Genomic DNA, 13,881 nt, shown 5'->3' on the forward strand with positions numbered 1-13,881 from the left:
TTCCAGACCCCTGAATAAAGACAAGCTTTATTTTTTTTTTTTTTTTTTTTTTTTTTTTTTTTTTTTTGTTTGTTTTTGAGCCAGAGTTTCACCATGTAGTTCAGGCTGCCCTCGAACTCACCATGTAGCCCAGGCTGGCCTTGAACTCGCAGCTATCCTCCTGTCTTACCCCTCAACTGCTGGATTACAGGCGTGTGCCACCAAGCCTGGCTGCAGGGTTTTTAAGTACAATTTTATATCTCAATTTCCTTGTCTCCTTTTTACCTAGTTTTAATTTTTTCTATCCTACTTCAGTACTATGTAAATGATATGCAAACACAAGCACATGTATAGCTATTACATAGCATACACACATGTGTATCAACACACATAAATGTATCATTTACCAGTTTTTTTTAAAGTTATACTATTTATATAGGAGAACTATAACTCCCAACCTGCTAGATATCTGATGTGTCAAATTTGTGTCCCCTGAAATCAAAGAATAAATTCCAAAGGATAAAGGAGGTTAAGAGTAGCAAAAGTTTATTGAGAGACAGCTTCTAGAGACAGGAGGGATCCGGAGTGGGTTGCCACGGAGACCCTTTGTCAGGGGTAATTTATATAGCAAAAGTCACAATGTGGATACAACATCAGCTAAACTACAGCCAACCTATAGGATTACAAGTATAGGTCCTTTGCTAATGCTGATCCAATAGGGAAGTGATGTCTATCCGGACTGTACTGGACCAGGTAATACCAATCTCAGTACAGTCTCACGTTATTGTTTAGTCATCAGGGAGGCCTGTTGGCCTGGTTATTGCACCTTTATCTGGAGGCCTGGCCTTCAACAGATGCACCTCCTGCCTCAGTTGTGATGTGTTCTCATCTTTTGCACTGACTCCCTCGAGGGCCCATGCCTATCTGACTGCCTATTAACTTCTATTCCAGCCATCTTTAGATCACTTTCCTCTTTCTTTCTTTCTTTCTTTTTTTTGACTTGCAGCAATCCCCCTGTCTCAGCCTCCTTGATTTTCTGTTTCTTTTGGAAAGGCAACCAAGCTCCCAGCTTCCTGGGACTACCATCTGCATATTCTATCACTTCTTTTAGGGTGAGGAGAGGAAGGGATATTGGATATGTGCTCAGCATGAGGAATTTTGAAGAAGTTGCTTACCTCTAAAAGGAAAAAAATCTAACTTTTAAAGTTCCATTTTGCAGTGCCAGCTACAAAAACATGAGGGAAATATAAAAATTATTATGTATCTACAGCTAATATAAAACCCCAAATTACATGAAGTTAAATGAACAGAAATGCAGGAAAAATAGACAACAATTACAGTTGGAGATTTTAATAGTCCTTTCTCAAGTATGGATAAAACAATTAGAAAATAATATAAGAGACTTGAATAACATTGTTAATTAATGTGACCCAATTGATAGTGATAGAATACACAAAAATAATACCACTTTCATTTCAAACACATAGAGAACATTCTTCAGAATATGTGATACTAGGCTTTAAAACAAATCTCAACAAATTTTGAAAGTCAGAGCCCAATTCTCTCCTCATGGAGACCACTATGAAGTAGCTCTGAGCAGGATTCAGAATTAATCAGTTGGCTTTTTATATTCACTTATGAGTCTGTCCCAGGCCTGAACAACTTGCTCAAAGAGCGGCGGCTGGCATGCAGTAACTTGAACTTCTATGCTCATGGTCATAGTAGAGGCATGTATTAGTCCATTACATTGTGACACCTTAGAGGGCAAGATAAAGCTGCAGCTGAGGACATCTGGCTGTCACTCCAATTCTTATTTCCTTTTTTTGGTACCTGGAATCAAACTCACAACCTCATGCTTGCCAGGCAGGCTCTGTGCCACTAAGCTATATCCCCAGCCCTCTCACTCCAATTCTTAAGATAAGACTGCAGCTGCAGTGTTTGGCTACTGCAATAACTGTCAACCTTAGAAATAAGACAGTTCTCTTAACTGGCAAAATTTACTGCTTGGAGAAGTCTTTGATCCAACTTCCCAAGGTTGTGTTCAGTTTCCTGTCTTTACTTGTGCTATCACTTTCCTCTGTTTGAAAATCCAATAAATAGGGGGATCCAGAAAAGTCTTTGGCTTAACTCCTAGAGAGTTCTGACCTTCCTGGACTCCCCCAAATCCTATTACTTGTCTCTTTTATTTAAGCCTCACCGTGACTTGTTTTAGGAGATTGGGAGCATAGGCCAAGTCCCTGATCATCTCCTAGAGAAATTCCAACAATTTGGCCCAGATATTTAGAAACACAATCATTAAACCTTACACCAAGACTATGAAGAAAGATGCTGTTATGGTTTATCCCTCCAGGCAGGTGCTTATGCCACTGAGCTATATCCCCGGCCAGAATATAGTAATTTTTTTTCTTTTTTTTGGTACTGGGAATCGAACTCAGGGCCTTGTGCTTGCCAGGCAGGCACCTGTGCCACTGAGCTATATCCCCGGCCAGTCTGTTTTGGGTAGAACTGGCCAGCTGCCCCACAATATTCAGTTCTTCTCTTCTTCCATAATAAGGGAACTTCTAACTAAGCGTGTAGCTGCTCAGAAAGTTTCAGCTTTTCTCACAATGAGGTGTGTTAATGTGACTAACGTCTGACTAATGTATGTGAGCACAAGTGAGGTAGCAAAACATTCTGTTATGCTCCTAAGGCATGTTAGGCCTGTCCCCACTCCCATCCCTGTTGGCTGATGCCATCATAGATGACAGGGTGCCAGAACAAAATGACACAAGGAGTCTGGGCCCCTGACAAATTAATAGATAGGAGATACCATATCATTCCAGATTTTCCCTTGAGAAGGAAAGAAAAATCTGTCCTATATAATGCACTGTTAATTGTGGTAGCTGTAACATGTAGTTAAAACTATATCTTACAGAAGAATACAATCTGCTGAGACTTCTTTATTTATCCAGAAGTCATTAAGTGTGGGCAATAGGTTTTATTAATCATTTAGAAAAAAGGAAGGATGGGAGGGAGGAAAGGAAATGGAAGAGAAAGAGGGAGGGCAAGAGGGTAAGACAGTGATATCTTCATCCTAACATCTGGAGCATTTTTCTGCTGAGCAACTGAAATCTGGTGTGAACCTTGAGAATGTGGCTGTGACTGGCAAGCTTTTTTCTTCAGTTAAAGAAAATCAAAAGATGATATGCCAGGAAGTACTGAAGCGATTCTGTTGGTGGTGGGTGTGGGAGGGTGTCTGAGCATCTTGTTCCAGCTCTGAGCCCAGAGTTCATGAAAAGAGCCCTTGTAAAGAGGCTATGAATAACTACAACACAGGTGGTGGGGGAGTGGGACAATGGTCTAACAGGCTGGCTAGCGAGGAGGGAATTATTCTAAAATTATTGTGCCACAAACTACACACATACTGGAAAAGGAAGGGCGTAAATATAGATTGACAAAGTCAAAACAAGAGGGACAGAGATTGTGGTGAGCAATCCTTGGACTCAGAGAAACCTCTGTGCTGTGGAAGCTCAGTGACAGGCTGAGGAAGGGCTTGAAAACGGAAAGATAAGGAACCACCTATTACCAGAGGTGTGTAAGAGGAGACACCTGTAGGGACTAACTAGGCAATAGAACACTTCACCGGGAACAAGGCTCCAGGGCACACAGAAATTCCAAAATGAGTCTCTCCACCTAAAATAAAGCCACAGAAATGTGTCAACGTGAAGGTGAGGAAGGAACTGATAGGTTTGCCTCCTCCGAATGCTACCACAGCAACTAGAATCCTGTACTGGTGCTTGAGTGGAGTGCTAGAAAGTCACTCCAAGGCTCTGAAGGACATCAGACCTACAGAGGCCATAACCCCAATGAGTTCCAAGTGCTGCCTTTGATTTAAAAACCTGCCAATACAGCGAATATGAGAAATAAAATTGTAAAGTGAGAATTTTCTTCATTACCATCGCTCAGGAAAAATTCTGTTGATTAGCGGTCCACCTTTATACATACTTATAATACATTATATTATAAATATATTACATACTATATTATAAGTATATTTATTATATATGTTGAACCTTTTAATTCTTAAATTTTTAATTAAAAAAAGTATTTTCAGCACTGGGGATGGAATCCAGGGATAATCTACTACTGAGCTACACTCCCAGCCCTTTTTTGTTTTGAAACAAAGTCTTGCTGAATTGTCCAGGCCTCAAACTTGCAATCTTCCTGCCTCTGCCACCCAAGTATCTGGAATTATAGATGTGTACCACTCATGGCCAGATAATTTTTTCAATTATTTTTTAAACAAAATTTAAATTGTATAATATGATGATTTTACAAGTTACCTTTTTCCACTTTCTAGATATAATGAACTTTTATATTGTTGGCCTAAAGCAGCATTCATGGATACCTCTCCTTCTGGGAAATGCTCTCACCATGTGATCTAAATGGAAGATCCTACTGATATAGGAGGAATATAATTCCCAACCTGCTAGATATCAGATGTACCAAGTTTGTGTCCCCTGAAATTAAAGGATGAATTCCAAAGACAAAGGAGGTTAAGGGTAGGAAAGATTTACTGGGGAATAGAGATAGCTCCTGAGAGACAGAAAGGGTCCTGGAAGTGGATTGCCACCAAGGCCCTCTATCAGGATAATTTAATAGCAAAGTCATAATGTGAGTACAATGTGGGTTAAACGATAACCAACCAATAAAGTTATAAATATAGTCATTTATCTAATATTGATCCAATAGGGAAATGGGGCATGTAACAGGTCATGCGGTTAGCATCATTAACCTCAGCTTGTTTATGGCCCCTAAAACAGGAACAATTTTGGAAAGGGATAGGTCTAGATGTCCTGGTCACCCACCTAGGTGTCTGATGCATATGTGTTCTTAATGGACTGAATGGTCCATTAATTATAATTATAGTATAATCTCAAATTTTCCTTAGGGAATTATGCAAGTGTGGCTATTGTGACTTTCTTTTTGGAGACAGGGTCTTGCTATATAGGTTAGGTTGGCCTTGGACTCACTATGCCTCGAAATCACGGAGATCCTCCCACCTCTGCCTCTCTAGTGATAAGATTACAGACGTGTGCCACCATGCCAGGACCCATTGTGACTTTATCTTGAGGCCTTCCCCCCTTGAGATGTGCCTCTAGCCACAGTTCTGATGTCTTTAATTTTCTGCTGACTCCCTTGAGAGCCCAGTCCCTCTCTGACTATATATTAATTTCTATCTAACTAACTGCCTACAGTACTATCATTTTGGAGATTTTACTTGTCTCTTACCCCCATTGACTGAACAAAGAACAGACTTCTGGGCTGATATTAGAACCCTGGTTTACTGGCTACAATCAGTGGATTCAGGGCTTGTCACTTGCAAAGTACTTTTAAATCTTGGTCCCAGTGAAAACAAGTCTGAACTCCAGCGTGTTGATAAGGGTACGTGATGTGAGGCTGGGACTCTCGATGGTTTGAATATGGTTTGTCTCCCAAAAACTCATGTTGAATGCGATCCCCAATAGCAAATATTAAGAGGTGTGACCGGTGGGACCCATAAGAGATGTCTAAAGTTCTGCCCTCAAGAATGGATTAATTCATTCACGTAGCTAATGGGTGAACAGATTAATGGATGAATGGTCTACCTCAGGGGTGGGCCAGCTACTAAAGCCAGCTTGCCAGTCTCTGCGCTGCCTCAGGACAATGCCAGCAAAGAAGGTCATCAGCAAAACGCAGCTCCTTGACCTTGGACCTTCAGAACTGTGACCCAAAATCAACCTTTTTCTCTTCATAATTTGTCTCATCTGTGGTATTGTGCTATCAGGAAAGGAAGACGGATGAAAATAGGAACTACGCAAGGCCATGTGTCCCTGTGAGGAGGAAACCAGTCTCAGAGAAGGTTAAATGGTGCCAGGCACTCCTGCACTCTTTCCGACTCAAGGACAAGCAGCAACGCCTCCCCCACCTCCTGCTGCAGTCACCCTCAGTTGTGTCACTGCCAGCAGCACACAGAAGCTGCTTCTGTCTTCAAAACAATTGGAATCTATTGACTCCAGCTCTTCTCTGGCTACTGCCCCATTTCTCTGCCCCTTGCCAGAGAGAAATTCCTTGAAGGCGCTATCTAGCCCCAGGGTCTCCAGTTCTCCTCTCACCCTTCACAGGGATGACTTTCTGAGATGGGTAACCAGAATGGGGACATGCAATAAAGATGACCTCATTACAAGAAAAGCCAGAAGATGGGGTGAAACCTGCACAGAACTGACGGTGGAACGCTTACAAGGCTCTCCATGAGACCAGGAAGGCTGAGGGAATGGGTACAACGAAGGGAGAAAAGAAAGGAAAAGGAAGGCAGAAGTGAGGGGGACACCGGGACAAGCCTCATAAGCAGTGGTGTTGCCAATGGGCCTCCAAGGGGGGAGTTTACCCTCCTACAGTCCCGACCATCAGTGCCTGCTAAGCCTTCCCAAGTCAATATGAAACAATAACAAACATAATAAAAGCATAACATTATTACATACCATTTACTGTGGGTTAAGCCCTATTCTGTGCACTTTACTCATATTAACTCATTTCATCTTTATAATAACCTTATGAAATAGATACTATTATTATCTCTATTTTGCAAGTGAGGAAAATGGAGCACAAAGAGGTTAAGTAATTTAGCCAAGGTTACACAGTGAGTGGCAGAGGCAGATTTAAACCAGGAAGTCTGATTCCAGATCTATGATTTCTATCCTCTGAGAGGCAAATAAGGATTGCCATGCAAAAGCAATGTCAAGGCAAGTGTTTTGTCACCCTAATCTAACCTAGTTGCCTCTAATGGGTCCCTCCTATGAAGAAAGCCTGGAGCTATCACCACCACTGAGGTTTCTGCAGCAATCTGCCAATACTTTCCATCCCCTTCTAATTCTTTATCAACCTTCTGGGTGTTGATCAGTGGACAGAGGGCTAGAGTCCCTGAAATTAGGTGGATTCTGGATGGGTAAAAGAAATTTGGGAGAGGTCAATGAACTGCTGTGACTACTGCACAGAAGAAAAAGAGCTAATTCCCCAGCTCCATGTTCTGGCTCTGTCTTTTTGTCTTAGTCACTTTTCTCCTTGCTGAGACAAAATACTTGACACTCAGAGTTAAAAGAGGAAAGATTTATTTAGTTCACCATTTGTAGGAGTTTCAGTTTAGAGTTCCCTGGCTCCAAGGCAGGGTGGCAGGGCAGAAGGGCATCACAGAGGAGAAGCAGCTCATGGCAGGTAGAAGCCAGAAGGTAGTAAGGCAGCAAGCATCAGGTTGTAAGCAACAAGCAGAGACCCTCTTTCTGTCCCTTATATCTCATTGAGGCTACCCATTCTTAGGGTGGGTAGCCTTCACACCCAGGGTGGGGCAGCCTTAATCCTAGCATCACACCATGAATCAGTCCCAGCATCACATCCTTGATCCCAGCAGCACACACCCTAGATCCAGCCACCTTCAAAAAGCTCCATCTATGACTGCAGAAGTTTGATGGGGACATCTATTTTATTATTTTTAAATTTTTTTTGGCTTTTGGTTTTTCTCTGGTACCAGGAACTGAACTCACGACCTTGCGCTTGCCAGGCAGGCGCTTTGCCGCTGAGCTAAATCCCCAGCCCCGAGGGGGACATCTAGATACAAGCCACAACACTCCTTTATACAGTTTTTACATCTGCTATCTCATGTATGCTTTACCATAGCCCATTGGGGGAAGATATTATTCCAACTTTATGGGGAAAGACAATCATGAGGGATTAAATGATTTACCCAAGGTCACACAGAGTGGAGTCAGAATTTTATTGCTGGTATCTGTTCTCCAGTTTCCAAGTCCCTTTGCACTAACAGATACCGGCCCTATGTGCAAAGACCTGTATTCCAGACAAGATCCATTAAAAAATGTACAAGAGGAGTGAAATCAAACTTCTTTCCACAAGGCATGGGATAGTGTTCATAAGAGAAATTTATAAAATTGGGACACACTGTACAGTTCAGTTATTACTAAATAGTTTGTACTTACATGAGGTATACACTTAGGATTACATGCTATAGAGTGTAACTAAGTAAAATTAGCTGCTGTCTTGGATCCAGAGCACTTTTCCTTCCCATGAAAATGAGAATTCAGAACAAATTTTATAACTTAATAGTGTCTGTTTTATTTGGAAAGTTAGTGTCATCTTGAGGGGTGACACTTGGTGCTCAGATTAAGAAAAGTAAATTTGAGTCATCCTCTGTCCCCAACCTACTCCTTCACCCACTGGGTGGCCGCAGTGATGCTCTGTCTGTGACATCCAGGGTCACTGTCTACAGCCTGACATCTGGTTCCTCAGCTGCTGGGCCACATCAGACGCACAGCTAGCACCCTCAAGCCTCAACTGCCCAGCTCTCTGGCTAGCAAGTTCCCACAGGCTGAGTCATACCTTGCAATGAAGTCGTTCTTATCTTGGAAATGGCTCACCCATCCTCTGCCTCTCACACGCAGAGGTGCTTTCTTTCCTTCAAGAGAAAGACAAATTCAGATATTTCCTCTCCCTGCAAAATTAGAGAGAAGAATTGACATTTCTCTTCTCATATGTAAAGCCCTTTGAAATGTCTCCTAAGTGGAATCTCAATTATGCTTTCAGAGATTGTTCACTTGCAGTTCACTTTCATTTCCTGGTTGAACTGTGTCCTTAACTATTATGTGGTATGATCAAGACTGCAGTGAATGATGATTTTGCTCTATAAAACTTCCTTGGAGAGGTGGGTTCATTGGCAACCCATCCGGGACCCCTCCCTGTCTCTCAGGAGCTATTCCTAGTCCGCATTCCTCATTCCTATTCACCAATAAATTTTCCTACTCTTAATAATAAAAAATACAGTGAAGATATGCTTACATTAAAAGCAAAGAGATTTGTTGCAGTAATAGACACATTGCCATTAGTTCTTTCCAAAACACTCCCCCTCAGTTTGAACTCATGTATCCCATACTTCTCGCTGCTTTCTGAAGCAGTTCTGGGAGTCTTATTTCATGATTGTCTTTCTGTGGCCTCCATGTCCTGAGTTAATGAAAAATGCTACAGTAATTTCTGTAAAATAAAAATATTACAATGTGTCCTCATCCGCATTGTAATATTTGTCTAAATAATGTGTCTGTTGTTCTGAGTTTGACATGAACACTTTCTGTACCTGTTTTTCATGTGTAGAGTCCTTGTGCACACTGTCCTGAGGGAAACTGTCCCCAACAGGCTGGTATTCCCTTGCTTTTGTAGGGAGATGCAGTAGAGATTAGGGAATATGATGGGGGCTCAGAGGGAAGTCAAGCATGTCTGTCAGAACAGGAGGCCCCTGGAGAGGCTCCCTGTCTTTATGAGGAAAGAGCTAGAAGAGAGGACCAAGGCAGACTGGTTAGGTTTCAGAGTCTTGGAAATAAAAGCAAGCTCAGCAGAGCTGTTGAACAAAGAACCTACTGCAAATAGGGGTAGGCAGGGATGGTCCTGGGATGAAATAAAGTAATGATAGTGTTGAAGAATAGACTCCAGAACTTGGAGGGCCTGACCTGCTAGCTGTGCATGGGGTATGTAATGACTCTGTGTGGGCCTTAGTTTCTTCCTCATGGAAACTGGAATAAGAATACCTACATTTCCAGGGTGTTGTGAGGATAAAAGTGCTTAGTACAGTGCCTGGAATGGAGTAAGCAGTGTGGAGGTGTTTGCTGTTATAGGGTGGGTGGAGTCCTGACTGCCACTTATTAGCTGTGTAATCTTGTACAAATTACTTGCTCTCCCTGGGCCTCAGTTTCTTATTTATAAAATGGGGTGACCTCCTAAGACTTGTTGCAGAGAGTACATAAAATTAAGTGGATAATGCATGGATAACACTAGTTGTTTCATTGTTCCATGTTTCTCACCACTGCTAGACTTGCTCCTCGCATACCCCTCCAATCTTATTCTCTCTAACTCACACCCCAGTGGCAAAAAAGTGGTCTTTTTCAAGGTAAGTAGTTTTAAAACAAATCTGTCACAATGGCAACTGTGTCACTGGTTGCCTGGAGCAAAAGGGAGGGGAGATTAACTGCAAGTGGATACAAGGAACTTTCCAGGATGAGAAATGGCCTAAATTTTGACTGGTGGTAGTGACAGATATACTGATATAACAAGGCTCACCACATGGTATGCTTAAATGGATAGATTTGTTTTTATGTCAATTTTCCCATGATTAAAAAAACATAAGCTGCCTGTAATCCCAGCACTCAGGAGGTAGAGGCAGGAGGATTGCTGTGAGTTCAAGGCCAGCCTGGGCTACAAAGTGAATGCAAGGCCAGCTGAACTACATAGCGAGACTCTGTCTCAAAAAAAACTAAATAAATAAACAAACAAATAAATAAATAGATAACCTTCCTTGTCATTTACTATGCTGCTATGTTTTCTTTTCTCTATGACACTTAGCGGTATATAAAATTATTTTGTTCACTTTATCTTATGTCTACTGCCTAACTCCTCCCTCCACTAAAATATTAACTCCTGAAGGGGGAAAAATAACTCTGTCTTACCCCCTAATATAACTCCAGAACTATGCCTGGTGCATAAAAGGAACACATTAAATTTTTCTTGACAGATTGATACCTCCAAATTGTATACCAATTTCATCCATTTTTATCATTCCCGCAATTGCCCCTTACCCCAGAGCACCGGTGTCTCTTGCCAGGTGTCCTAGTCTCCTTGTCACTGAGACAAAATACTCAATGACCACAATTTAAAGGAAGAGAGGTTTCTTTTAGCTCATGGTTCAGAGGTTTCAGTCCATGTTCAGAAAGGGCTTGGGCAAAGCAAAGCTGCTCACTTAATGGTGGCCAGGAAGTGGAAAGAGAAGGGGAGTCAGGATGGTGATGCACCCCACAAGGTCATGTCCCCAGTGGCCTGCCTTCTCCAACCAGGCCCCCCTTCTAATATCACATTTAGCTCTAGCACTCCTGTTATTCAATCAGCCTTCAAAAGTCCTGCCTATGAGCACATAAGGCCTTGTGGGGACATCCATAAATCATAACATAACGAGAAATGGTCTATAATTTCCTACTTGGTTACATAATCTCCTACTTGGGAGTCTTCTTGTTTCATTAATCCCCCCACTAATTTGGTCCCTACAGAGCCCTCACAATCCTCCTTTTTAAATGTAAACCATATTACTATTCCCCTAATTTTAAAAATGTGGAGCTATGCTGGTTATAAAGTTGAATAAGTGCACAAGAAAAGGAAAGACTATTTAAAACTCTAGGAAAATATAAGAGCGATACAAAAAAGGCAATGGTGCTGGGTGTGGTGGCGCATGCTCATAATCTCAGTACCCAGGAGGCTGAGGCAGGAGGATCATTGCAAGTTCGAGACCAGCCTGGGCTACAAAGTGAGCTCAAGGCCAGCCTGAACTGCATAGTGAGACCCTGTCTCAAAAAGACAAACAAAACAAAACAAAACAAAACAAACAAACAAAAAAAAAGCCAAAAAAGGCAATGGCCTTAATATGGAATGAACTAAACTATAACACTGGAACAGATATGAGTCTCAGTCCATGAATTTAAAAAATATTTCAACTATAGGTAATGAGGTAAAGGCCGACTCTCAGACCAAAAAAAAGTCCACCTTCATAGGTTACCATTTAAATTTCTAGTATTCTTGTCCACATGATCTCTATATCTGCTTACCAAGACTGCTGGGACACAGAAATCTTCTGAGTTCATTCACTTTCATTTACCTAAACACAAAATGGGGTTGTTACTGCTCTAAATCTTGCCATTTTCCTGGACTGGTTCCAAAAAGTGAACCCTGGTCCCCCTTTGCTCTGGAAATTCCAAAACTCACCTTTTCTCTCATGAGCCAGAGTGAATCTCCCTGTCTTAGGTAAATGGCCCTGCTTATGTGAAATATTGTGCATACCTGCAAATAACATTTCCTTTGCCTCATTCCCCAAATTCTGTAATTTCTTTAAAGATAGTAGGATTGGGAAAAACTAAAGCTGACAAGAGGGCATGAAGCTCATATGTTCTGTCAAATGTCTCACCATAGGTAAAGTATCAAATGGTCTACCTACTTGAGTAGGGTAAGGGGAAATTTAAAAACAAGGAACAGTGGAAAGGTGTAAATCAATATTGTTATGACTAGTGTTTAGATGTCCCCCCAAAAACTCATGCAGTCATAGGTGGGCCTTTTTCAAGGGTGGCTGGATCTAGAGTGTGTGGTGCTAGAACTGATTCATGGTGCAATGCTGGATCAAGGGCTCTAGGATTAAGGGTGTGAGTGCTACCCGCCTTAAGTAGCCTGGATAAGATATAAGGGATAGAAAAAACTGTGGTCATCCCTTGCCTGTTGCTTTGCTACCTTTTACCTACCATGAGCTGTTTTTCCTCTGTGATGCCCATCTTCCATGCCACACTGCTTTGGAGCCATCCAATTATGGACTGAAACCTCTACAAATTATAAGCCAAATAAACTTTTCCTCCCTTAACTTTGGGCTTCAGGTATTTTGTCTCAGCAATGAGAAAAGAAACTAATTAGTAACTAAAAGTAACTAAATTTTTTATTTTAAAGATAAAAAATAAAAACATACTAACAGACACAAGATATTTACTAAATAACACAAAAACAATACAAGAAATATAGAATTTCAGACAAAGTGATGGAAAATTAACAATGGTCATTATATTACATATTGAAACCTTCAAATTAGTTACTCAGATAAACAAATATAGTCATGCAAGATTGATCAAACAATTAAACATTAACTGTTTCTTTCAATAAAGTATTAGAAATCAGTCAGCTATCAACAACTATCTTAGCTATAGTGTGTATACATATTTTTCTCTTCTTTCTTTCTAAAAGTAACTAATTTGGTACCAGAGAAGTGCAGTCATTGTTGTGACTATACCTGACCATGTAGTTCAGGTACCTTTGGGACTGGTTTATTGGAAGAATTTGGAAAGGTCTGATGATACTAGCAAAAAAGCAGCCCTGGAAAGCTTTAGGGTGTACTTGATGGGAAAGTCTGGTCAGAGCTCAGAAGATAAGAATGCTGATAGAAATTCTGCCAGTAAAGACCAGGCTCAGGAGGTTTCTGCTGAGAAGAAGGACTGGTTTGGTTGATAGGCTCCAGATAATGTATGTTATGCCTTAACAGAAAGTTTGTCTGCATTTTGCTCATGTGTAGAGACTTTGCCTGAGACTAAGGGTGGCAGGCTAATTAATCTTGCAGAAGAAATGTCAAAGCAGTCTAATGTTGAGGCAGTGGCATGGCTAGTGCTGGGGACTTTTAGCCAGATTTATGTTGAGAATCAAGAGCAAAGAGTCCAGTAGAATGATTTAAACATTTTCAGTTTGGTGAGAAAGATCCAGTAAATTTTCAGCCTACAAAGATGGAACAGAGGCAAAATTGGTTGCTGAAAAGACTAGCAAGAAAAAGTCAAGTATTTTTAAAGAAGACAACAAAAAAGATGACCTAAGACAGCACAAGAACCAGCAGGATGCCAGCCTTTGCAACCTCAGAGTCTTGCTTTAAGAAGAGAGCTCCAAAGCACCATGATGCAGAATGGTGGTGGCCTAGGGAAGTTGTTCCTCAGGATTTGGTTCATAGGCAAGAGAAAAGTAAGCCTGCCTGTTGCTCCAGCTGGAGGTAGACCTTGGCATCATCCACGTGGTGCTAGTTTTAGGTGCACGTAGAATGCAGCAGCTATGGGGTCAGGCAAGCTTCCACCCAGATTTCAGAAGAAGGCCTGCGAGGCCAGGCTGTATGCCCCTGAGGGGGCAGTATGTGAAGCTGTGAATGCAAAACCAAAGGTGTAGTGAAGACCCCAGAAGTTGGAGGAAGCCAGGAATATGGATAGTCTGAGGAAAACTGCAAGGAAGGAGCAGAGCTAGCTCAAGAGAGAAGCTATGGCAGCTAAGACCACT

The 13,881-nt window shown here is 41.6% G+C and overlaps 1 pseudogene; it reads right to left on the reverse strand.

Annotated features, from left to right (window-relative positions):
* Positions 1-10,606, reverse strand: part of LOC106149942 — a 57,854-nt pseudogene extending 47,248 nt beyond the window's left edge.
* Between the last annotated feature and the right edge of the window lie 3,275 nt (positions 10,607-13,881).

The sequence above is a fragment of the Chinchilla lanigera genome, unplaced genomic scaffold (assembly GCF_000276665.1).
Source record: "Chinchilla lanigera isolate Chin_1 unplaced genomic scaffold, ChiLan1.0 scaffold00057, whole genome shotgun sequence".
Lineage (NCBI taxonomy): Eukaryota > Metazoa > Chordata > Mammalia > Rodentia > Chinchillidae > Chinchilla > Chinchilla lanigera.